This window comes from Hemiscyllium ocellatum, chromosome 12, assembly GCF_020745735.1.
Source record: "Hemiscyllium ocellatum isolate sHemOce1 chromosome 12, sHemOce1.pat.X.cur, whole genome shotgun sequence".
Lineage (NCBI taxonomy): Eukaryota > Metazoa > Chordata > Chondrichthyes > Orectolobiformes > Hemiscylliidae > Hemiscyllium > Hemiscyllium ocellatum.
In genome coordinates, this window is record NC_083412.1 from 58381152 (window position 1) to 58405207 (window position 24056).

The following is a 24056-nucleotide window of genomic DNA, read 5'->3' on the forward strand; positions in this document are numbered from 1 at the left end:
TGCATCCTATCACTTTCACTCACAATTCTTTTGTGGATCTGTTTAATTCCGGATTTTAAGTGCTGTGAACTATTGAAACACTGCAGCAATAGTGGCTTCCACATTCCAGAGTCATGTTCCTAACAGGCAGCATTAAGGGAGTTGGAAGGCTGACTGCATTTGTAAATTGTGGTTGATACTGCAAAGATTGTCAGCGTTGGTAATGCCGAGCAATGTTGCTCCGAACATACTTCCAGAGAAACACTTACACACTGAGATAAACCACACAGATGCTCTTCCTGGAATGAAATGCTCTAAGATTCGATATGGTCTAAACATGGGCAAACAGATTCAAATGTGCAATTAATCTTGCATAGTTTCTGATCATTTAAATGATTGCAGGGTGCAGGAAAAGGCAAAGCATAGTGTTGAGTGCTTACGTGCTTGTATAAAGGTGCACAGTGTGAGGGCTTGCACCACTTAAAGTTAGCCTGCACTTCATAAAGGTTGGGAGGGGGAGCTCATAACTATTTCTTTATATCATGTGGAGTGAATCAAATTGACTGGAGACTGGCATTGACTGATGCCAAAGACACCGGGAGGAGATCAAGATGGACTTTCATTTGACACTTCTGACTGAAGATGCTTATAAATGCTTCGATCTTGCAGTTTGTACTGCTGTACCTTTTTCTGACCTCATTGAGAATGGGAGTGGTTGTGAAGCTTCTTGTGCCCCATTAGTTGTTTGACAGGCCACCACCTTTCATAATGGATGTGGCAGGACTTAGGAGCTCAGATTCCTTACATTGTTTGTAGCATACTGTTTCTGGTGTTAATATAAACATTATTTATGGTGTAACTTCACCAGTTTAAGATCTTATTTTTAGGTATGCAAAGTACTGCATTAAGCCAAGTTGGTATCCTGATTTAATCGTATTAATAAAATTTTGGTTATGCTGGGCCATGAGCTTGTAGTTTGAATTGTGGTTGAATCTAATTCAGGTGCTAATTGCATACAGCACTTCATGGATGTCCAATTTTAAACTCTATCTGTTTTGAATCTATCCCATCTGGCACAGTGGTAGTGCCACGTAATAACATGACAGTTTCTTTTGTGTGAAGATGGAACATTGTTTCTACAAAGATTGTGCAGTGGTCACTCTGACCAAATCTTCCATAGTAGGTTGACAAAGATGAGGTTAAGTAGGATTCTGTCTTGTTGGTTCCTTTACCACTTGCTATAGGCTCAATTTTTCAGACATAGCCTTAAGGAGTGAGCCAGCTTGGGCAATAATGTTGTTAGTGAGTCATTCCTGATGATGGCCATTGAAGTGCACTTCAACGGTACATTTTATATTCTTATTATTGTCAGTGCCTCTTCAAAGTGGTGTCGATCAAGGAGTACTGAATTATTGGTTAATGGAGGATGGGAGGTGGAAAGCAGCTAGAGATTTCCTTATTTGAACTGGTACTATGAGGCATTATAGCGTTTGAAATCAATACTCATGAGTGCTTGGATACCCTGTTCCATTGTGCAACCATCCCTAGTGCATCTGCGCTGCCAGTGGGACAGAACATACCAAGAGGTGGCGATAGAGGAGGAGCTTATATCATTGTCTGAAAGATCTGATTCTATGAATATAACAATGTCAGGCTATTTGTCTGTTGTACAAGCATTGACACAAGCTCCCAGATGTCAGTGAGGAGGACTTTGTAGGGTTGACCAGACAGGGTGTGCTCTTGCATTTCAGGTACCTGAAGTCATTTGATCTATGTGGTTTATTCTAATCAGACATTTTTATAATCGTTTACTACATTAGATTGTCCTGCTAGGCTATTTCAGAGAACGGTTACTAATTAGTATGGTTCGGGAGTTACATTTAGACTAGGTCAGGTCAGAATTGCAGAGTGCCTCTCCTGTAAGAATTAGTGAGTCAGATTTTTTTTAATGATAATCAATTTGATTCATGATCACTAACACTAATACGAGGTGCTTATTTACAATTTAAAAAGTATACCTTTAAATTTCTGAACTGCTATGTTTGGGTTTCAATCAATAGAGACAACAATGGAGTTCCACCTTTGCGTTTGAAAGTAGGGTGTTTGGCTCCACCAGGACCCAGGTTGTCTGTCTACACCAAAGAGTAATTGACCAATCACAGGATTTACCTGGTGATCTTCTTGTGTGTTGGGGAACCTCTTTACTGCTGGCTAAGTGCCAGTGGAGGCAGAAAGGATCCCATAGTTTGCCAAATTGATCTCTGGGTTGGGAGGAGGGACACAATGTTCTCTTGGCAACTTGGCATATCAGTGTGAAGATAAAACACATGCCACCCTGTCTTCCCACTCCATCATCGCAGCCATCACATCCTGCCTGAGCCCTTTCCCCCAGCCCATCACTAAAAATCTAATAAAGTCAAGACCAGAGATTCAGAAAAAACAATGACTAAGAAAAATACTGAGTTATGGCCCTACATAGCAAACAATGTATTTCAGTGTTCTCTGGTGTTACACTGGAGCCCTTGAAAATACACCAGAGTCCTTGAAGTAGTAGATGCAAAGGAGGTGAGGTGACACTTATCCTTAGGGAGCGTGGAAATGCTTCAGACAAATTCTCAGAGAATTGACAAACATCACACTCAGTGACAAGAGTGTGGGTCCAGGGAACTGGATGCAATGCTACACAAAGTCCATTTGCCTTGACATGAGTCATTGCAGTTAGTGAATATACCTTCAAATACAGAACCCAAACAATTGCCTCACACAATTCATATTGGCCACAAACCACAAGTCACATATCAAAAATCTCCATTAACCATTCCTTCTATTTAACTTGCATTTATAAATTTTCTACTGCTGCACGTTTCACACTTACATCTTACAGCTGGCACACATGGCCAGCTATTCAACCATGACAGCCACATCATTTAAACACATTGCTCCACACTAACTGACACACTTTTCTCTTGCTGGTGAAAGTGACTCATTTTCAGTGGCAGCAGCACTGAATTGGTGGTGGGAGGTGGGTGTAAGGATCAGGCAAAGCTTCATATCCTCACCCCAGTAGCAGATGGTGCTCACTAATACTGAACCGAATACTATGTCTGAAGCCATGGCTGGTAGTGTGGTTGAAAGCTTGAAGATAGAGTCATAGTTAGAGTCCTAAAGATATACAGCACGGAAGAAAACCCTTCGGTGCAACTTGTCATGCCGACCAGATGTCCTCACTTAATCTAGTCCCATTTGCCAGCACTTGGCCCATATCCCTCTAAACCCTTTCTATTCATATTCCCATCCAGATGCCTTTTAAATGCTGTAATTATACCAGTCTTCACCACTTCCTCTGGCAGCTCATTCCATAATGCACCACCCTCTGCGTGAAAACGTTGCCCCTTAGGTCCCTTATATATCTTTCCCCTCTCACCCTAAACCCTTGCCCTCTAGTTCTGGACTCCTCAACCCCAAGGAAAATACCTTGTTTGTTTATTCTATCCATGCCCCTCATGATTTTATAAACCTCTATAAGGTCATCCCTCATCCTCCAATGGAAAACAGACCAAGCCTGTTCAGCCTCTCCCTATAGCTCAAATCCTCCAACCCTGGCAATATCCTTGTAAATCTTTTCTGAACCCTTTCAAGTTTTATGACATCCTTCCAATAGGAATGAGACTAGAATTGCATGCAATGTTCTAAAACTGGCCTAATCAATGTCCTGTACAGCTGTAACATGACCATAATGATATGTTCCTATTTAATCCCTATCTTCACATCCCACTTGTCCTTCAACCACAACCTAGGTTTACAAGCTGCACCATGTCTTGTTTTTCTACCTCCCCTCACCTTGTCTTGTGCATTTCTGCTTTCAGACATCTAAGAATACTAAACTGGTCAAACAGTGGTGAAGAGAACCAATCACAGAGCATGCTGGAAAAACTCAGCAAGTCTGGCAGCATCTGTAGAGAGAGAAATAGATGTAATGTTTTGAGTCTGGTTTGACTCAGTTTTGATGAAGGGTTACTCGACCCAAAACATTAACTCTGATTTTTCTCCACAGACACTGCCAGACCTACTGAGCTTTTCCACTCATTTCTGGTTTTGGCACTGATTTACAGCATCTGTAGTTCTTTCAGTTTTTATTCAGAGTTCAGAATCCCACCATTTCAGATGGGAGGATGAAATTTGAATTCAGTATAGTCTTAAATAAAGAGCTGGCCTACTGGTGACCATATAACTATTGTTGATTGTTGTAAAAATGAACATCTAATGCCTTTCAGGGAAGAAGATTCTGTACTTATCTGGTCTGGCCGACATGTGACTCCAGACCTACAACTATCTGATTAACTCATAATGCCCTCTGGACAACTAGGGATTGGCAACAAATGCCAGTGAAATCCACATGCTGTGAGCATAAAAAGACATTCCTTAAAGAACATTATCAACCAAGATAACATTTTATAACAATACCCATTGGCTGCTTGGTTACCAGAGTTTTATTAGGTTCAAATTTCAGACAAACTGCTGTGGTGGGATTTGAATCCTTGGGCTGATGTTCTGAATTACTTATAGATGACATTGCCATTGTGCTACCACCTTCACCTACTGGAAGGTTTGCTGTGAATGAGAGAAAGTGAGGACTGCCGAAGCTGAAGAGTCAGAGTTGAAAAGTATGGCACTGGAAAAGCACAGCAGGTCAGGCAGCATCTGAGGAGCAGGAGAGTCAACGTTTCTGGCATAAGCCCTTAATCAGGAATGTTCCTGATTCATGCAGAAGGGGCTCCATTCACTGTATTGTAGTTGGATAAGTTGCACGCAGACATTTCAGCAAAAAGGGAATGTGCTGACTACCTCTTTCTTTCCTCTTCTTTCTCCTCCTCATCCTTTTCTTGCTCCATTTCCTCATTCCCCATCTTCTCCTCAATTGGTCACTCTATACCTGGTCACAAGGGCTGTGGCTTCAGGATAGCAAGATTATGCAGCGCGCACTCACATAATGACACATGCTCTGCCAATTACTGATGGGCTCATCCAGAACAATCCATGCTGCAGAAACATTGTTTAAGCAGACTAGTGAACTCCCCCAAAGACATTAGATAGATGAGTATGGCTTTTGTTACAAGCAAACTGTCCACTGGAATCACAGGCCAGCTGGTCAGTGAAATGTCCTTGTAAGCAGATAGCCACTATTTCTTGGAACAGTGGAAACTGCCTTAGAGCTAAGGCAATAGGACACTATACATTGATAATTGTGATTCATTGAGAATGGTCATATGCCATACCAAAACAGAAATTGTTGGAGGAGCTCATTAAACTTAACACCATCTATGGAAGAAAAAGTGTTAATACTTTGAAATCAGTCATCCTTCTTCAGAACTCAACAGCCATTAAATCTGACAGCTTTCTGATTTTTTTCACAATGAGAAATAGATTTCTTATATTTATTATATGAAGCTATAATATTTTACATATAATTTACGAGGAGATCTTTAGATCAAAAACAATTTCCTCTTTAAAATATTCATTGCAATTGAATCATTCGGCTACAAGGGTTAGAATTTAGTTTGGTTGTAGTTTGTTTATCCCCTCCCTTCCTTCCGGTTAAAGTGCCTGAAAATACTTTCCAATATTTTGTTTAGTTTTCCCCTGAAGAAGGTTGTACATTAAATCCAAATTTTAACCAGGCAGTTAAAACCAGTCAGGATGTCTTCCTATAGCATGTCTTCACAATGCAGCTTCTTCCTACTGATAGCTGTCTCTGGTAAGATAAACTAAATTGAACATTTTTTAAAAGTTGAAAATAATTGTTTTCAAGCATGTCACTTTTTTGTATTATAATAATTATCATTTGTTTTCTGTTTACTCTTAGGATGGTTTCTTATAGAAACTAATGAGAATGTAGAGGATGTTTATAGCGAAGCAGGGAGTACAGTACTTGTAAATGTTTGCAATCAAAGCTTCAATACTGAAAATGACTTTATGTGGTTAAAAGGGAGCTCACAAATAGTTGCACGATACCGAAATGGTTCTAAAGTGTATGGAAAATTTATCAATAGAGTTGAAGCTTTTGCAAATGGCACGCTGAAATTTAACATCACAACAAAAGATGACGAAGGAGAATACAAATTCCAAGTACATAACAATGAGGGAAAACTTCAATGCAGTCGAGATTTTAAATTGCGTTTACTTGGTAAGTTTTTGAAAAAATAGTTTCTGTAGTTTTAAGAAATTTTAAAATTGCCTCGAGAGTTGTAATTTCAGGATCTCTAGCTTTCGAGATCTGCACCTCTGAGTATCTGATAGGGTGCAATTCATGTTCAACACTGACCTGATGTACTGCCACTATTCTTGTCCTGCTATAGATTGTTACAGTGGTTTGTTGTCACACTTGATACTGTCTGTCTTTTAATATTTTATTAATCCTTTAAAGGCATAGGATTATGTGGTGAGCAGTAGGCTATTCCATTCGAATAAAAATGAAAAAAGTGAATTATTGTAAACTTATAAGTATTGGGTCAATAGGGATAAAGTATATCTCCATTGGTTGTGTATTATTAACTCTAAACAAAAGTAGAAATTGCTGGAAAAGCATAGCAGGTCTGGCAACACCAGTGGAGAGGAATCAGAGTTAATGTTTCGGGTTGAGTGACCCTTCCTCAGAAACAACAACCACAGTTCTCTGTGATTTTATTTAGTATTATTAATCATTTTTACATTTAGTTTGATTTTCTTTTTCATTAATCTTCCGAAATGAATTTCAACCCCAAAGCTCCTCTTGAGAGTAAAAGCAAAGTATGGCAGATGCCAGTGATCTGAAATACAAACAGCAGGTACTGGAGAAACTCAACAGGTGTGACAGTATCTGTAGAAAATGAAGCAGCGTTAATGGTTTGAGTCCAGTATGACTTTTCTTCCAAAGTTACCCCAGCATTTCATGTTCTTCTTGGGAATATTAGCACATGACATGAACAATAGAAGACATAATCTCACATCCATTTTATATGAGAACAAATGTGAAAGCTGTTCCAGTGTTATTATAGGTGTCAGCTAAATTTATCCATCACTGTATACATGATGCCTCTTGGGTCAAAATTCTTGTACATGTGCAACTCAATCCTTAGAGACATAAGTTGCAAATTTGGGAAGCGGCTTGTTTTGGCATTTCTATAAACACTTTTCATATTCAATTATGGTGCATCATATTAATTTCAAGCGTGTGACAGCTTGACAAGGCGACCTCCGTCCCAGCCTGGTTTGAGATGTTAACAATGGTTTCAGAAATAAGTCAACAAAACTTTCACCTTTTCAGAAGAAAAATCTTGGATGACTCAAAAGTCAAAAACCTGTTCATAGTTTTTATATTTCAGAATATAGGGCAATTACGATATATCTAATCATGTGAAATAAATATTTTAGATTATAGTTTGAATACTTAATGTAGACATTAGAAATGTAAGTTTCAAAGGAAAAATGGCATATCAAATAGTTTTCAGTTAAAAACATTTTAAAAAATATTTTGATTATATGGTTGCAAAAAAGCTACCCAGTGACTTTATTCCACAATAAATTGGCAATATCATCTATACTATGGCAATGACCATTGACACCAGGCCACAATTGACCAAGTATGCATCAAGAAGCAGACACAAAAATGTAGTTAACACAAATTAGCAGGACTAATCTTTGCTGTTTGAGTCATACTTGGCATAAAGCATACGTGTGGTTGTTGTAGGTAGTCATCTCAACTCAGGACATATGTGCAGGAGTTCTTCAGGATAATGTCCTTAGCCCAACCATCTTTAGCTGCCTTAGCAATGACCTTACCTCCATCATAAGGTCAGATATGGGAATGTTTACTGATGATTGGACAATGTTCGGCACATTTGTGACTCCTCAGATATGAAGCAGTCCATGCCCAAATGCAGCAAGACGTGAATAATATCCAAGTGTAGGTTGACAAGTGGCAAGAAACATGAATGCCACACAACTGCCAGAGATGCACTGCAGAAATTTACCAAGGTTCCTTACACAGCACCTTCCAAACCTATGACCATTACCATTTAGAAGGACAAGGACATCAGGTATGTGGAAATACCACCACATGCAAATTTATCTCCAAGCCACTCACCATCCTGATTTGGAAATGTAGCACCATTCCTTCAGTGTGGCTGGGTTGAAATCCTGGAATTCCCTCCTTAATGGCATTGTCGGTCTACCGAAACCAAGTAGACTGCAATTACTCACCACTCACCACTACTTTTCAAAGGCAACTGCAGTCAGGCTGTAAATACTGGCCAGCCTGGGATGCATATGTCCCAACAGTGTGTTAAACACAAAATATGTTTTCATAGAAAATTCAATAAATGTGGACATAATGATTTTTAACAGGGAAAGACAAGAATTGTGATAAAAATATGAAAACAGGAAATCAGAATGGTATAAAATTATAATAATATTTAGATTCAGATGGATTACTTGATTACTTCAGTGAGAACTTGTCTTGCTGATGTCAAAACCCCAGTAATAGCACATAAATAATTCCAAACATCTAAATTTATTGCTATTTTAGAATGACCCGTAAACAATTTGTACAGAATGTCCACTTTTTCTTTTCTTTTTCAGAGAAACTATCAACACCGGTATTGAATATTACTTGTGTATCTGAGAGAGATGTATTCATGTCATGTGAGGTTCGTGGAGGGATTCCATTTAACTTCTATTTGAATGACCAAAAACTTACTGAAGACAATGCTGTGTTTTCATCTGATGGAAAGAAGGCTACACTGAAGAATTCTACCTCGATATTCGGCAATAAAACATTTTTTTGTAAAATTGAAAATCCAGTTAGTAAAATCGAGACTGCTCCAAGAGAACTTACCTGTGCAGGTAAGTATAAAGCAATGTTCTGTGACTTCCTTTAGTAAAGACAATATGGTTACAAATTTAAAATAAAAATCTTATAAATTAAATTTGAAACTACATTTGATGGATTACGTTAATTTCAGATCACCTTTGCAAATATTAATAAATAGGCTCTGGGAAAATGATGGTTGTAAACCTTTAAAATTATTTCCAATATTTTCAACCTTTAGAAATAGCAGGGGGTGCAGGAATAGGAAGACAGCCAAGGAATTAATGGAGTGAAAAGCAATGCAATCTAGAACTATAGATCCATTTAGGATATTTGGTTGATATGGATGATTTGGACCGAAGGGTCTGTTTCCATGCTGTGTATCTCTATTACTGTATGCCTTTGTAAGTAATAGATTCTATTGGTAATAAAATACACCATATGACCCTTTTCTCTGACAGCTAACAGTGTAGCACTGTTGCTTGAATGAATGCACTTAACCTCCCCTGTTCAGGTGAGGCAGCTTGCTTCATTTGTTGGGAGTTGATTTCCAGTAAATGCCATCTTCAATTTTTGGCATAGTTGTAGTTCTTGCTTTTTTCGAAAAAGTTCTATTTTCTGTTGAGCTGATGCATCATTTTCATAAGGAAAATGCTGTACCTGTTGATCATTTTAAAACAAAATGCCTATCAATTTCTTCCCGTATTTCTGCAAAGCAGACTAAGTTTTATGTATTACTGATTGTGGTTGACATGGTGCTTTCATGCTGTAGTAATCAACTTGCAGGAAATTCTGTATCATTGGGGCACCTTCCTTTGAGTGATGATAGTGCCAAGAAGTAACATTCACAGAAGAGACTGTCCTGCCAAACACATGCAGATCTTGAAACTGTCTATAGTTAGCTAGGAGAAAGTGAGGACTGCAGATGCTGGAGATCAGAGCTAAAAATTTGTTGCTGGAAAAGCACAGCAGGTCAGGCAGCATCCAAGGAGCAGGAGAATCGACGTTTCAGGCATGAGCCCTTCTTCAGGAATGAGGAAAGTGTGTCCAGCAGGCTAAGATAAAAGGTAGGGAGGAGGGACTTGGGGGAGGGGCATTGGAAATGCGATAGGTGGAAGGAGGTTAAAGTGAGGGTGATAGGCCGGAGTGGGGGTGGAGGCGGAGAGGTTAGGAAGAAGATTGCAGATTAGGAAGCTGGTGCTGAGTTCGAGGGTTGGGACTGAGACAAGGTGGGGGGAGGGGAAATGAGGAAATTGGAGAAATCTGAGTTCATCCCTTGTGGTTGGAGGGTTCCTAGGCGGAAGATGAGGTGCTAGTGTGTCTGTTAATTCAGGCCACAGTGTTCTGGTTGGGTTGTTTTGGGAAATTGGCAGGGAGTGTTCTGGAAAAATTCAAACTGCTGCCTACTCCATACATTCTCACAAGAAAACAATTGAGATAATTTTATCAAAAATGGAACAATCAGCTTCCAAAGATGCTAATGTGAGGTGCGAATACCCAGGATAAATAACAAGGCTGAAAGTTAACTATATGGTTGACTGATCATTGAGCGTACTCAAGATTGAAGACCACAATCAATCCCTTAAATTTAGCTCAACACCTTAGAAAACAGTAGGAGAAACCTGAAATAAGTGCATGTCTATTGCATTTTCATCCCTAATGTTACCAATCATGTCTTATTGAATTTTTCATCAAATTTATTGTTCTTTATTTTTCAAGTGATGATAAAAAGCATAAACATAGTTTATAAGGCATTAATATCCTGCATTGCAGTTCTAGGGCATATTCCAAAGCTGAGATCCACTGCAGATTACTTCTGTTCTACTCTGAGAAGCATTCCCGTTGTACATAAATATCCTTTTTAAAAAAAATGTTGATATCCCAAACTACATAAATTAATAATGCTTTGATCTCAGGAATTCTGTGGTAATCAACAAAATGCCATTCTGTCATATGTGTGATTAGCTGCATGCTGTCATTGCAACTCTCTGCGATTAAAAAAAGGCCAGATATTTTCAAAAAAAGCCCCAAACTTTTACTCTTTTTCAGATTTTTTGATGAAATGAGTGAAACTTGAAGAAAAATGTGCCCAAGATAAAAGCAATTTCCAAGTACAATTGGATGTAATGCTGTGGGCAATGTCTGTTTTATTGTCGCCATGATTGTAGAACGACCTGCAACAAAATAAGAATCAAAACAGCATTAACTTTGATAGCATTTTTGAGTTGTGACTGAAATATTAGTCAGTCTCCATCAGTTAATTTATATATTTCTAGAATGACCTCTGTAACATTGTTGGTTATTTTCTTTCTTTGCATGTCCTAGGAGTTTTGGCTCCCTATACCTGATGTTTTTTTTCACTGACCCCGATAAGTAGGTTTTCAAAACGTATCCCAAAACACATAAGGGGTTCAATTTTGCAGCCAACAGTGAAGCAACAAAGCTTACTACAGACACTTAAGTCAGCCATTCACAAGAGCCTAGCAATCTGTCAGTGTGGAGTTCACTTTTCCAGACATTTATTTGGATATTGTGGCAGACCAACTGAACCACTGTGCATCCAGTAACTGAGATATCATCCAGGATAAACAACCAATCACGTTGCAGTGTCCTCACCAAGATCAAATTGGGAGTTGCCAACCTGTTGCATGAGGACTGTTCACAATGACTGGGCAGCAGAAATCAATGGCCAAGAAAGCAGCCGATCATAGCATCATGGACCATGAAGGACACCACAAGGCACAAACAATGCCATAGTCCCCACAACAGTCAAAAATGTCTTCAGAAGCAAAGGTTCCCTATGCCACTGAACTTAGGAATCTGCAATTGGGAGGGTATGATTGCTCATTTGCAATGATTCTCCCATTTTAAAAGCATTCTTGCACAGGTTTTTGAAAAAGAAATCATCTCTGTCTTTCTTCCGATGTCCTGGAGTAACAGGGGCATGGTGAAATGACAGGTGGAAGAGATGACTAGAGGTCATGGAACAGACTTGCTCTCACAGGTGATCCTTGGGCCAATGGCCATTCGAATTCTATCCCTAGAGCAGGAGATGAGTTCAGCAGCATCCAGGGCAACTGGGAAGCACCCTTCAGGACAGCAATGCCCTGTTGCTGACAGCAGGATTTAGAAATTGTACCCCAAACATCTGGTCAGCTTATCGCAGCTAGCAGGTCATCTGCTAGGTGGCTAAATAACAGCAAAATCAGAGAAGCAGAACGAACCTGGAATATCTAGACTGTATTGGTCAGAAATGGTACAACAAGACCTGAGAGGAGAGCAGCTCTCACGGCCAAAATCCAGCACGGCAGTGCATTGATATTGGTTACACTATGTAAGACAGGCTTGCTGGTAAGGGCTCACTAAAGAAAGATTGAGACAGCCATACTTCTCTCTGGAATTGAGGTCAGTTTAGAAGTTGTAAGAATGGCTATCAGATCATTTCTAATAGAAAACGTGACTACATTCCCTGTTGTGAACAAGCACATCATGTTGCTGTGTATTTCACAGAAACAAATGCATCGTGTGATGATCATTAGTGGCTACACACCAACTCTCAACAGCCCTGAGAAAAGTTCCTGAAGGATCTGGATTGGCTCATTGGGCAGGATCGTGCCATTTTTGGGTTATGTATAAGTAATGCTGAGTTTTGCAGAATGATTCTCACCTTGAGGCTAAGATGTTTTCTCACTATATCTTACCAAACTCACTGCTTTAATTGTCATTTTAGCTCTTGTGTGTATCAGGCTGTATTTCCACCCCAACTTGCCATGCAATGCTCCTGGAACAACTTGCCACTCCCTGGAGATCCTGAATTGACCTGCAATCCAGGTGCTGATACCATATTTAAAAGTCTTTGTGCACCTGGACAAATATTGGCAGTTTGGAGTTGTTCTACATCACTCCTGATATCTGTCCTGAATTGGCAGCCAGTGGGAAATCTTTGCTCTGCTTTGTGGGCATGATCCTTGAAACCCTGTTGGATAGGTAGCGGTTAGATGAGACTTCCTCTTAAGGAATCAGCAGCCATGGCCATGACATCAGACTATGCCAACCTGATCCTAGGTTGCCATCTTTATTGAAGCAGTATCAGGCATTGGGAGGAATGTTCAACAGTGTAGGAAGAAAGTCAATGTCTTTCTCCATCTTGCTAGCATATATGCCACCAGTTCTCACTGATTCAATCTGTACATTAGCAACACAACGTTTGGAGAAGGTGATAGGGGTACAAGTCTATTTCACTGCATGCAATTAAAAGCACACAATGAATTACATCATTGTATATCTGAGGAATGTACCACACAATGTAAAGATAGATTGCAGATAATTCAGAACAATTCTCTATCTGTGAATTGTGCCAACTCAGTGTAAACAGTCAGAGCTCCCTTTTACTGCATCTAAGCTGAGTGAGATTGCTTGCTATAATCAATTTCCAAGCGCAATTGATCAACAGCTCAACGCTAGCATACCTTTAGATGGAGAATGTCCAGAAGTGGAACCAGTTTAAAGACATTGCCACAGAAATAGCAAGTACTGTTCTTAGATCGGAGGAACAAGTGCAATCGGGATGGTTTTGTGAAAATGAAAAATACATCTCTCTAGTCCTCCAGGATAAAAATAGAGCTAGATACTGTCTCATGGAACAATTCAACCTCTACTTCCAAAATAGACAGGTTCTGAAACATGAAGAGCAATGCACTGAGGGCTGCGGGTTATGCAAGATTGATGGTGGGTTGAAAGGCTGAAAAATTACAGCAATGTGCATAATGCCACATCTTCAAAAAAGCTTTTTGGTTCTGTTAAATCTCTGCAATGGATCTCTAGGACAGCTTCCACATCATTCCTCTCAGCTGATGTTCAATCAAAAATCAGGCAGAAATAAGCAAAAGATATGTAAAATGCTTTAGCAACTGCTGTCAAGCTCACAACCTCAACCAGATTTCTCATTGTGCTTTACATCCCTCCTATTGATGAGATCAAGAAAACAATAAAGCAGATGAACTCCAACAAGGCATCAGGCAAAGATGTAATCCAAGCAGGAATCTTTAAACTGGTAGGCCCTGACAAAATGTTGTCTTGTGCATATGAAATGAAGAAAAGATGCTAAGTAACCTTTTTGACAGTGTGGTTGTTATGTTGTGATCCGCATTGAAGGTAATACTGGACAAGAGTGAAACCTGGCATAATGGATCATAACTTAGTGTTTGCAGTTGATTACTGTGTTGGTTAGTCACTGAAAAATTTGCATAAGGCTGCCAATATTCTTTGACAAAAGAACACAATATTTATTACACAAAAGAATATGAAAGAGAAAGGAAACTATATATATAAGACAGTTCAGACAGATCTTAGAGGAGAAAGTGAGGTCTGCAGATGCTGAAGATCAGAGCTGAAAATGTGTTGCTGGAAAAGCGCAGCAGGTCAGGCAGCATCCAAGGAACAGGAATTTCGATGTTCCGGGTATAAGCCCTTCTTGATGAAGGGCTTATGCCCGAAACGTCGAATTTCCTGTTCCTTGGATGCTGCCTGACCTGCTGCGCTTTTCCAGCAACACATTTTCAGCTCAGACAGATCTTATACAGCAAAATAAAAGTTTAAATCTTTTCCCTAGGAATATCTTTTATAGATACTCAATCACAGTGATGTGACTTTCCTATTTTAATGTTTTAATTGACTGACTCTTTCCACTTTTAATGGCCCAATACTTCTTTCCCATTCTGAAGCCTGAAGCTCTTTTTAGTTTGAACAGGTTGAAAAATTCTACAGCTTGACAACTTCACAAACTAATTTGCCTTTTTATTGATAGGAAACCATCCTTCTGAACAGAAACCTGATTCTGAACTGAAGGAAAAAAATATTGACCACTGAACATTTGTTATTCTTTTTCATAGAACTTAGTATTGTAAACATTTCGTCAATTATCACTGCAGGTATCCTGCTCATGAATGAGCTTAAGAGATTTATTTGCTTGGATTCTCACTCATTAATACCCTCACTATTGCTTAATCTCACCTCATTAATGTGCAGTTTCCATTCACCCATATTCCAGAGAGAAACACAATGCTTAAAATTTCTTAAATGAAACTCAGAACATTTAACATGCTGCCCACTTGCTCCTCCTGACTCTATCTTGGACACCAGACACCAATATTTCAGGCATTCTCTGGACTAGACAGAGGCATTGACATCCAACATGCACCAGTCCCACCATGCCTGTGTGATTTATCTCCAATTCACTTACAGTACGGTTTTGCAGTCTACTGCTGCACTTTGGAGAACACCAACACTTTTCATTACAGTGCTGCTGGCAAAATACTTTGTGCACTGGGCAAGGCACCTAATTCTTGGATTGGTCCAGGGTGTATCTGAAGGATCCTCATTTGTTCTTTTAGTGTTCACTCACTTTGAGCATAATTTGATTCTTCCTAGCCTTGTTGTGCGTTTTTATACTTGGCTGTTTTGGCTGCCTTGGCTGCCTTGGCCTGAGCTAACAGGCTGACAGTACTTCTATCCTCTACAATGGTCTCCTCTACATCGGGGAGACTGGACGCCTTCTCGCAGAGCGCTTGAAAGAACATCTCCGGGACACCCGCACTAATCAACTCCACCACCCCATGGACGAACATTTCAACTCTCCCTCTCACTCTGCTGAGGACATGCAGGTCCTGGGCCTCCTCCACCACCACTCCCTCACCACCCGACGCCTGGAAGAGGAACGCCTTATTTTCTACCTCGGAACCTTTCACCCCAGGCATCATTGTGGACTTCACCAGTTTCCTCATTTCCTCTTCCCCCACCTTATCCCAGCTCCAATCTTCCAGCTCAGCACCACCCTCGTGACCTGTCCCACCTGTCAATTTTCCTTCCCACCTATCTGCTCCACCCTCCTCTCCAACCTATCACCTGCACCCCCACCTCCATCCCCCTATTGAACTCTCAGCTACCTTCTCCCCAGCCCCAAACCCCCTCCCGTTTATTTCTCCACCCCTGAAGCCCCCAGCCTCATTCCTGATGAAGGGCTCTGGCCCAAAATGTCAATTTTCCTGTTCCTCAGATGCTGCCTGACCTGCTGTACTTTTCCAGCAACACACTCTCAGTACTTCTGTCCAGACTTGCCTTTTAGCTTCGAAACAAAGCTAGGCAGCTTGGTTGTGAGCAGTCATTGTTCGAAGGGGTAGATGTGTTACTCTATAGCACTGTGCTTTGTCAGTTCGAACCTTGTATGCACCAAAAAACCATGTCTCAAAGTCTAAGGGGAATAATCCTCAGTTAAATCAAGGGAGATAACCTTCAGGCAGGGGGTGCTGGCATGGTAAGTCAAAAGTATCTTCCGATATCAGTCCTGGGCCTTGGGTATGGTTAGTTGGCTGCTCAGGGTAGTTTTTCTCCTTCTCGTGGGTGTGTTCACCTGTGTCTCTAACCACAATGGCCAGGATCTCAAAGAGGGAGTATATCCCCGATATCATCTGATGGCTTACTCTTTGACCTATGATATCTCATGCAAAATTTGAAACTTTTGGAAAATTCACCGAAGACGTTCTATTTGTCAATGATTATGCTCTAATCAGAAAACAAGTGATTTATGTACTGTGATTGACAGACTTTCAGAGAAGTCAAAACTATTTGGACTGACATTAGTCTTGGAAAAATTGAGGTTCTGTACCATCCCTTGTCAAATTGCAATGCTATTCAATTAGACATCACCATATATACTGGTAAGGCAGACATTTAATGACAAACCTAGAAACTCCGGTTTTATTTTTACCATTAAAAATGAAACTGCCTTTCAAAGATATTATTAAATGTGCATGTTGGCATGTAATGGGACTTCCAGCAGTAGGTTGTAATGGTGATGGAGAGGCAAGGGAGCTGAGCAGTTCTCTACAACCCCTACCAGTTGAGGGAGGACAGATGGAATAATTGAATGGACTCTGACTGGGATAATTAAGAATGTCTTTGGTTGATGGGAAGAAGAGGAGACATATAAAGTGATTCCACAGCTCAATGTAACCCACATGTACATAGTCCTAGAGGCATACATCATAGATACTGGTCCTTCAGGCTATTGTGTGTACGCTGACCAACAAACACTAAATTATGCTAGTCCCATTTACCTGCACTTGCTCCATAGCCTACTATGCCCTGATATTTTAAGTGCTCATCTGGATGTTTCTTAAATGTTGTGAGAGTTATCTGCCTCTCCGACTCTCTTGGACATCCCACATTTGCATCACACTCTGCATGAAAAGAGAAATTCCTCATATCCCCATCTACTTCAGTAAGGCGTTCGACAAGGCTCTCCATGGGAAACTGATTAACAAGGTTAGATCTCATGGAATACAGGAAGAACTAGCCATTTGGATCCAGAACTGGCTCAAAGGTAGAAGACAGAGGGTTTTGGTGAAGAGTTGTTTTTCAGACTGGAGGCCTGTGACCAATGGAGTGCCACAAGGATCGGTACTTTTTGTCATTTACATAGCTGATTTGGATGCGAGCATAAGAGGTACAGTTAGTAAATTTGCAGATGACACCAAAATTGGAGGTGTAGTGGACAGTGAAGAGGGTTACCTCAGATTACACCAGGATCATGACCAGATGGGCCAATTGGCTGAGAAGTGGCAGATGGAGTTTAATTCAGATAAATGCGACGTGCTGCATTTTGGGAAAGCAAATCTTAGCAGGACTTATACATTTAATGGAAAGGTCCTAGGGAGTGTTGCTGAACAAAGAGACCTTGGAGTGCAGGTTCATAGCTCCTTGAAAGTGGAGTTGCAGGTAGATAGGATAGTGAAGAAGGCGTTTGGTATGCTTTCCTTTATTGGTCAGAGTATTGAGTACAGGAGTTAGAAGGTCATGTTGAGGCTGTACAGGACATTGGTTAGGCCACTGTTGGAATATTGTGTGCAATTCTGGTCTCCTTCCTATCGGAAAGATGTTGTGAAACTTGAAAGGGTTCAGAAAAGATGTACAAGGATATTGCCAGGGTTGGAGAATCTGAGCTAGAGGGAGAGGCTGAACAGGCTGGGGCTGTTTTCCCTGGAGCGTCGGAGGCTGAGGGGGGACCTTATAGAGGCTTACAAAATTATGAGGGGCATGGATAGGATAAATAGACAAAGTCTGTTCCCTGGGGTCAGGGAGTCCAGAACTAGAGGGCATAGGTTTAGGGTGAGGGGGAAAGATATAAAAGAGACCTAAAGGGCAACTTTTTCACGCAGAGGGTGGTACGTGTATGGAAGGAGCTGCCAGAGGATTTGGTGGAGGCTGGTACGATTGCAACATGTAAGAGGCATTTGGATGGGTATATGAATAGGAAGGGTTTGGAGGGATATGGGCCGCGTGCTGGCAGGTGGGACTAGATTGGTTTGGGATATCGGGTCGGCATGGATGGTTTGGACTGAAGGGTCTGTTTCCATGCTGTACATCTCTATGACTCCATGACTCTAAACTACTCGCTTTAAACTTATGCTTTCTGGTCTTAGATATGTCTTCCATGGGGAAAATATTCTCACAATCACTTTAACTTCTCTGCCCCCTCACCCATTCAAACATTCCTCTCACTAAACTGACTGTATTCAGTGCTCTCAGATCCAACCCTGACTTTGCCCTCAAGTCTGCTAATGAGGTTTGGTGGACTGACCTCTACATTGCAGAGGTTGAGCAACAGCTCGCAGACACTTCCTCATATCTCCATGTTGAGACGGAAACCGAATGGTCTTGCCTCTACGTGTTCGTTGGAAGGAGAGATCAAACCGGCTAGAGTTTGGAGCAAAAACACCGTTTATTACAGAATCAAAACTGGTACACTATACAACGAATTCAAAAGCATGCAAATTCGTTGGAGAAGGCGTTCTGTCTCTCCCTTCGGATCTGGTGCAGTTATACTTCGCGCTTCCTCGAGTTCCCGGTCAGGTTCCCCTTGTTCGGCTCTTTCATTGGTCGGTTCACCTGTCTGTGAAGGGATTAGTGTCTCTATTGGCTGCCCCGAGATACCTGTCCCACTCCTGCTGTGCCGAACAATGGGTAGACATCCTGGGTTCGGCAGTTTCCGATCTTGTAAATTAAAAGTTTATTGTTGGAAGGGATTCCTCATTGCCATGCGTCTGGCTGTCTGGGCATTCACAATAGTTCTCCATAGTTGAATATACAGATATTATCATTTAACATAGGACCCGAATGAGTTTGACGTCAGCGGAGGCATTAGCAAGTACTTTATCAATCAAGTGTAGTATCGGTGCGATTTACACTATCCGATAGTTACCGGTTTCCTTTATTAACAATGAGAGTGTAATAGGATGATCTGAAACTGACGGACATGTTCTAATCCCCCAGGAATGTGGCCCCAGGCAGGCAGTCCTGCAGTGGCTGGGTTTACTTTACATGGCTGTGTTTTAGCTGGTATCCGACAGTGTCTGCTTTAATAATGGTGCTCCCCTCCCTAGCCCCAATGTAGGTACCCCGATAGCAGATTCTCCCCAACATTCACCTAGACCCTTAGGCAACCATTGAAATTCAGGCAATGGTGAATACAATCCCTTTACATGTCTATCCCCTTCAGGATGGTCTCAGGGCTCTCTGTGTCTTCGTAAAAGAAGGGTCTGAACTATCCCCATCCACCACTGCCCACCTCCGCCTTACCGAGCTCATCCTCACCCTGAACAATGTCTCCTTTAACTCCTCTCATTTTCAGTCAAAGGGGTGGCCATGATACCCATATGGGTCCCAGCTATGCCTGTTTCTTTGTGGGATATGTGGAACATTCCTTTTTCGAATCCTAATCTGGACCCCACCCACAAATCTTTTCTAGTACATTGATGACACTATCGGTGTTACTTCTCTCTCTCGTCTGGAATTGGAGAAGTTTATCTATTGCACTTCCAATTTCTGTTCTGCTCTCACCTTCATGTGGTCCATCTCTGACGCCTTCCTTTCCTTCCTTGACATCTCTGTTTCCATTTCTGGGGATAGACTGACCACCAAAACCACAACAAACCCATGGACTCCCACAGTTACCTGGAGTATACTTCTTGCACCCTGCTTCCTGTAAAGATTCTATTCCATTCTCCCCGTTCTTCCATCTCCGTCGCATCAGTTCTGATGATGCCAGCTTCTGCCAGTGGGCCTCAGAAATGTCAATTTTTCCTCAATCAAGGATTCCCCACCACTGTGCTTGACAGAGCTCTTAGTTCTGCCTGACCCATCTCCCACACTTCTGCCCTCACCCCTTCTTTCCCTCCCACAACAGTGGTTCCTTTATTCTTCACTTACCCTGCCACCAACATCCATATCCCAAGGACCATTAGCCTCCAATTTCGCTACCTCCGGTGGAGGCCACCACCAGACAAATATTCTCCTTCCCTCCTTTGCAGGCCTTCAACAGGGACCATTCCTTCCAGGACACCCTGGTCCAATCCTCCCAGCTGAGATGAAGTGGATGATGGAGGAGTTGAAACTGGCAACGTCTATGAAGGAAGCTGAAATCGTTGAGGGATTATTGGAGGATCAGGTATTGGCAGAGCGAATTGGTCTTTTTAAGCCAAACCTTGCAGAGGCTCCCCATGTGCATCCCATTGCTCCTGCAGAGAAAGGAGTGGTACTTGTTGATGAGTGGGGAGCTGGACAGATTTAGATGAAGACCAGAAATACCTTATATAGGAACTGAAGACCAGAATGAGGATGCTTAGCTGTTCATGGTTATCTAGAAACCTCAGTGCTAGACAGCAGGCAGTGTTTGTGATTGAACATCCAATCAGAAATGCCCATCAGGAAATACTGGGAAGTGGTACAGATATTTTGTAGTGTATCTTAGAGATACTGTCAAGGGTTATTGAGGATGGCAGCAGCCTGATGACTAGAGACAGAATAATAAAGACTGCTGAGCAGGAACAGTGAGGGATGGGAATATCCAAATACAGCAGAGAAGACTTAGCAGTGGCAAACTTTAATCATCTCTCTAGGAAGCATAAGATCATATTATTGGCATTATGGAGAGAAAGACCATGAAAGAAGGTCCCAGGGAGGTGGCTGTTGCCACAGATGGGGAAGTTGATCTCAGGCAGAAAGTCTGGCAGAGTTGATTGTTACCCAGCAGCCACCGAACCAACCCTTGCTGTCCTATCTCCAAAATTAGTCTTAAGGTTGATACTGCTCAAGAGACACTCTAAAGAGGAACTGCAATTGTGAAGTGTCAAAAATTTTACAGTCATCTTTCAGAATGACATTTCAAACGAGACTGCCTGCAATGACTCATACCAGCCCCTATCCTATGCAATGGCTGTCTCTTCTCAACAGGCGTTAAACTACTCAGGCATCCCACTGAGTGCTAGGTAGCGGGTGAGATTCCTTCAGGAGGAGGCTGTCTTATATACAGTAATGGGTCTTGCCCTGCAGTTTGTGCAGAATTTGGCAAGGTAGAAACATTGTGCCTAAATGACAGCAGGAGCAGAGATTTCAACCATGCCTCACCAGATTTTCTGTGAGTGTATGTGAGCCTGATTGATGTTGTTCCCACATCTGAGTCTCTGTTTTGCAGGTGTTGGACATTCCTTATCATTGCTATATTGAGTTCTCCCTGTTTGTGTTCAATAACACTGTAGGTTAAGCCATAGCTGGAACACTATGTGCAGTTCAGGTCACCACATTAGATGAAGGATATAATTGCATTAGAAGGGTGCAGAGAAGATTCCCCAGGACATTGCCCGGGATTAAGCGTTTCAGCCATGACGAGAGGCTGGATAAACTCAGGTTATTTTCTTCAGAGCAGAGAAAACTGGGAGGGACCTAATTACAATGTACAAGATTATGAGGAGCATGAACAGATTGGTTAGAAAGCAGATCTTCCCCTTAAGTTGAAGTGTCAACAATATGATGGTACAATTTTAAAATGAAGGGCAGAGATTTAGAGGGAATTCGGAGAAAAATCTTTTCACCTAGAGGGTTGAGGCAATCTGGAATGCACCACCTGGGAGGATAGTACAGCTGGAAAGCATATTTGATGAGCACTTGAAATGTCACAATGTTCAAGGCTACGTGTTAAGTGCTGGAAACTGGGATTAGTGTGGATAGGTTGCAGCAGACCTGCTGGGATGAAGGCCTTCTTCGGTACTCTAATACTCTATAACTATTATACAAAGCTGAAGAATATTGGTTGTTTTAAATGCCATGCAACCCTTACATTCAGTGATGAATTGATTGACAGAGAGTAACAGCTAGGATCAACAAATTAGATGGTGCTCAGAAGACTATACACTGAGGTATTAAATGATCACAGCATTAGATGTCCACGATGTTTGCACTCTGGTTATTACTTCCCTCATTTATTCTGTGAAATTTTACCTCTACATTTTTAATACATGAGGCAGTTGAAACAATATTGCATGTGTACTCTTTACTCTATCCTCAACATCCACTGACAAGACATGATTAGAAATCTCAAAATCTTCGACTGAGGCCAGTGAACCAGTCTTGAGGCAATTCTCCCGATAGCTGAACTGTGCTGGGTAGGACATGTCATTAGAATGGATGACCATCACATTTCCAGAGAATTGCGTATGGATGGTTAGTGGTTGGCAAAGGAAGCCAAAGTTGACTGAGAAAGCACTACAAGACTTACTTACTAAAAACTTGAAATGTTCTGCTATTAAGCCCAAAGAACTGAAAGTATCAACATGCGAAGGTATTCATTGGAGACCTCCAAACCGTATGTCACTGTGAAAAGGATCAATGTCAACATCTTATTGCTTCTCATGAATAGTATCATACAGCAGGATCTATCTGTCTCAACAATATATCAATCTCAATGCCCCAACTGTTTTGATAATTGTGTGTTCAGACTGGGGCTACATAACTGTTACTGTGTTCTTTGTTGATGAGTTGCCATTCATTTTAAAATTGTACCATCATATAGTTGGCACTTCAACTTAAGGGGAAGAGCTGCTTTCTAACCAATCTGTTCATGCTCCTCATTGTTGATGTTGAAGGATAACCAGCATCATCATTACTGCTGCAAATTCTGGGCAATTAACATCATGGAATTCCTTTAACTCATATATGTTCAAAGCCATTACATCTTTTAGCAGCAAAAGATTACCTGGAGACAGTACAGATGTCTATAACCTGTATTGTATAAGTGCTTGATTAACTCAATTGCCCTTGAAGGGCCTAACTTTGCTCATAAATGAAGCTCACAATCTCAGACAAAAGAAAACACTCAGTCCATTCTGGGTGTATTAACAGTTGTTTTCCATTTCCATTGCACAATTGTGATTTAGATGAAGACAAGAGGCAACACAATGCTTCAGAGAGTGAGTTATAGGCTCATTATCAATCCATGGGACTCTCCTCACCTTCATATTCCTTTCTGACTTGCCCTACCTGTCAGCCCATCAGGTTTGAGCCTCCCCATTCCTAAAAAATATTTTTCATTTAATACTTCATCTTTCCATATTACCCCCGAGCCCCAGGCCCACAGCTTAATTATGTCAAGCGTTGTTACGTACTGTTATTAAGATATGGGTGTACTGTACCTTTAAGAAAGTTAAAAGCTAGCAGAACTACCTGACAGCACCAAGTGTTCTCAACAAGATACAATGTAGCATGTGGTCCAGCAGTTAGTGCAGCTGATTGCCTGCAGACAAAAACAGATTTGATTTAGGCCAATCAGTTTAAATTATACCCCCCCCCCAAAAAAAAATTCCAATCAATTTTGAATTTAGTATATTGACAATCTTAAAAGCCAGTGACACAATCCAGTGCTTTGAGGGGAAAATTGAACAGTTGGGAGGAGAACTGCCACCAGAACAACAGATGTAGACTGCTAGTCAGAACAGTCTGAGAGGTACCTGACTAGAGAAGGAGTTTGCACAGAGAAATACATCGACACTGACCTGAAGAGCAAATCTGCAAAGAGAAGATTCAACAGCTGGCTGGTTTTGAAATTTGGATTTTTCAGTAAATCTTAATCCGGGGTTTTATCCAACTAGTATTAAAAGAAGGGAAGATAAAAGATAGGTTAGAGGAAGGAATTGTAAATAGTTGTAAGTTAATTATTCTCTGTTATACTTTAAGAAATAAAGTTGCAAATTTTTATTTTAAAAATTTCTTGGCCTATCGAAGTTTCACAGATTACTGCATGGGATAAATCTTTTCTGTGTTGTTGGTGTAAATTAAGCAGGAGGGCTATCCTGTGTTGTAACATGTATAATCCACCTATTGAAGCCAGGATGGTGGTGACGAT

At 41.1% G+C, this 24056-nt stretch overlaps 1 protein-coding gene across 2 annotated transcripts in view; it reads left to right on the forward strand.

Annotated features, from left to right (window-relative positions):
* The first annotated feature begins 5629 nt into the window (after positions 1-5629).
* LOC132821072 (mucin-2-like) overlaps positions 5630-24056 on the forward strand; it is a 30988-nt gene continuing 12561 nt past the window's right edge. The window contains exons 1-3 of one of the 2 annotated variants that reach the window (XM_060833589.1): positions 5630-5734; positions 5843-6163; positions 8596-8859. The gene's annotated coding sequence lies outside the window, so the exon portion shown is untranslated. Of the gene's footprint in view, positions 5735-5842; positions 6164-8595; positions 8860-19904; positions 20328-24056 lie in introns of those variants that run through there. The other variant, XM_060833590.1, reaches the window with a different exon arrangement.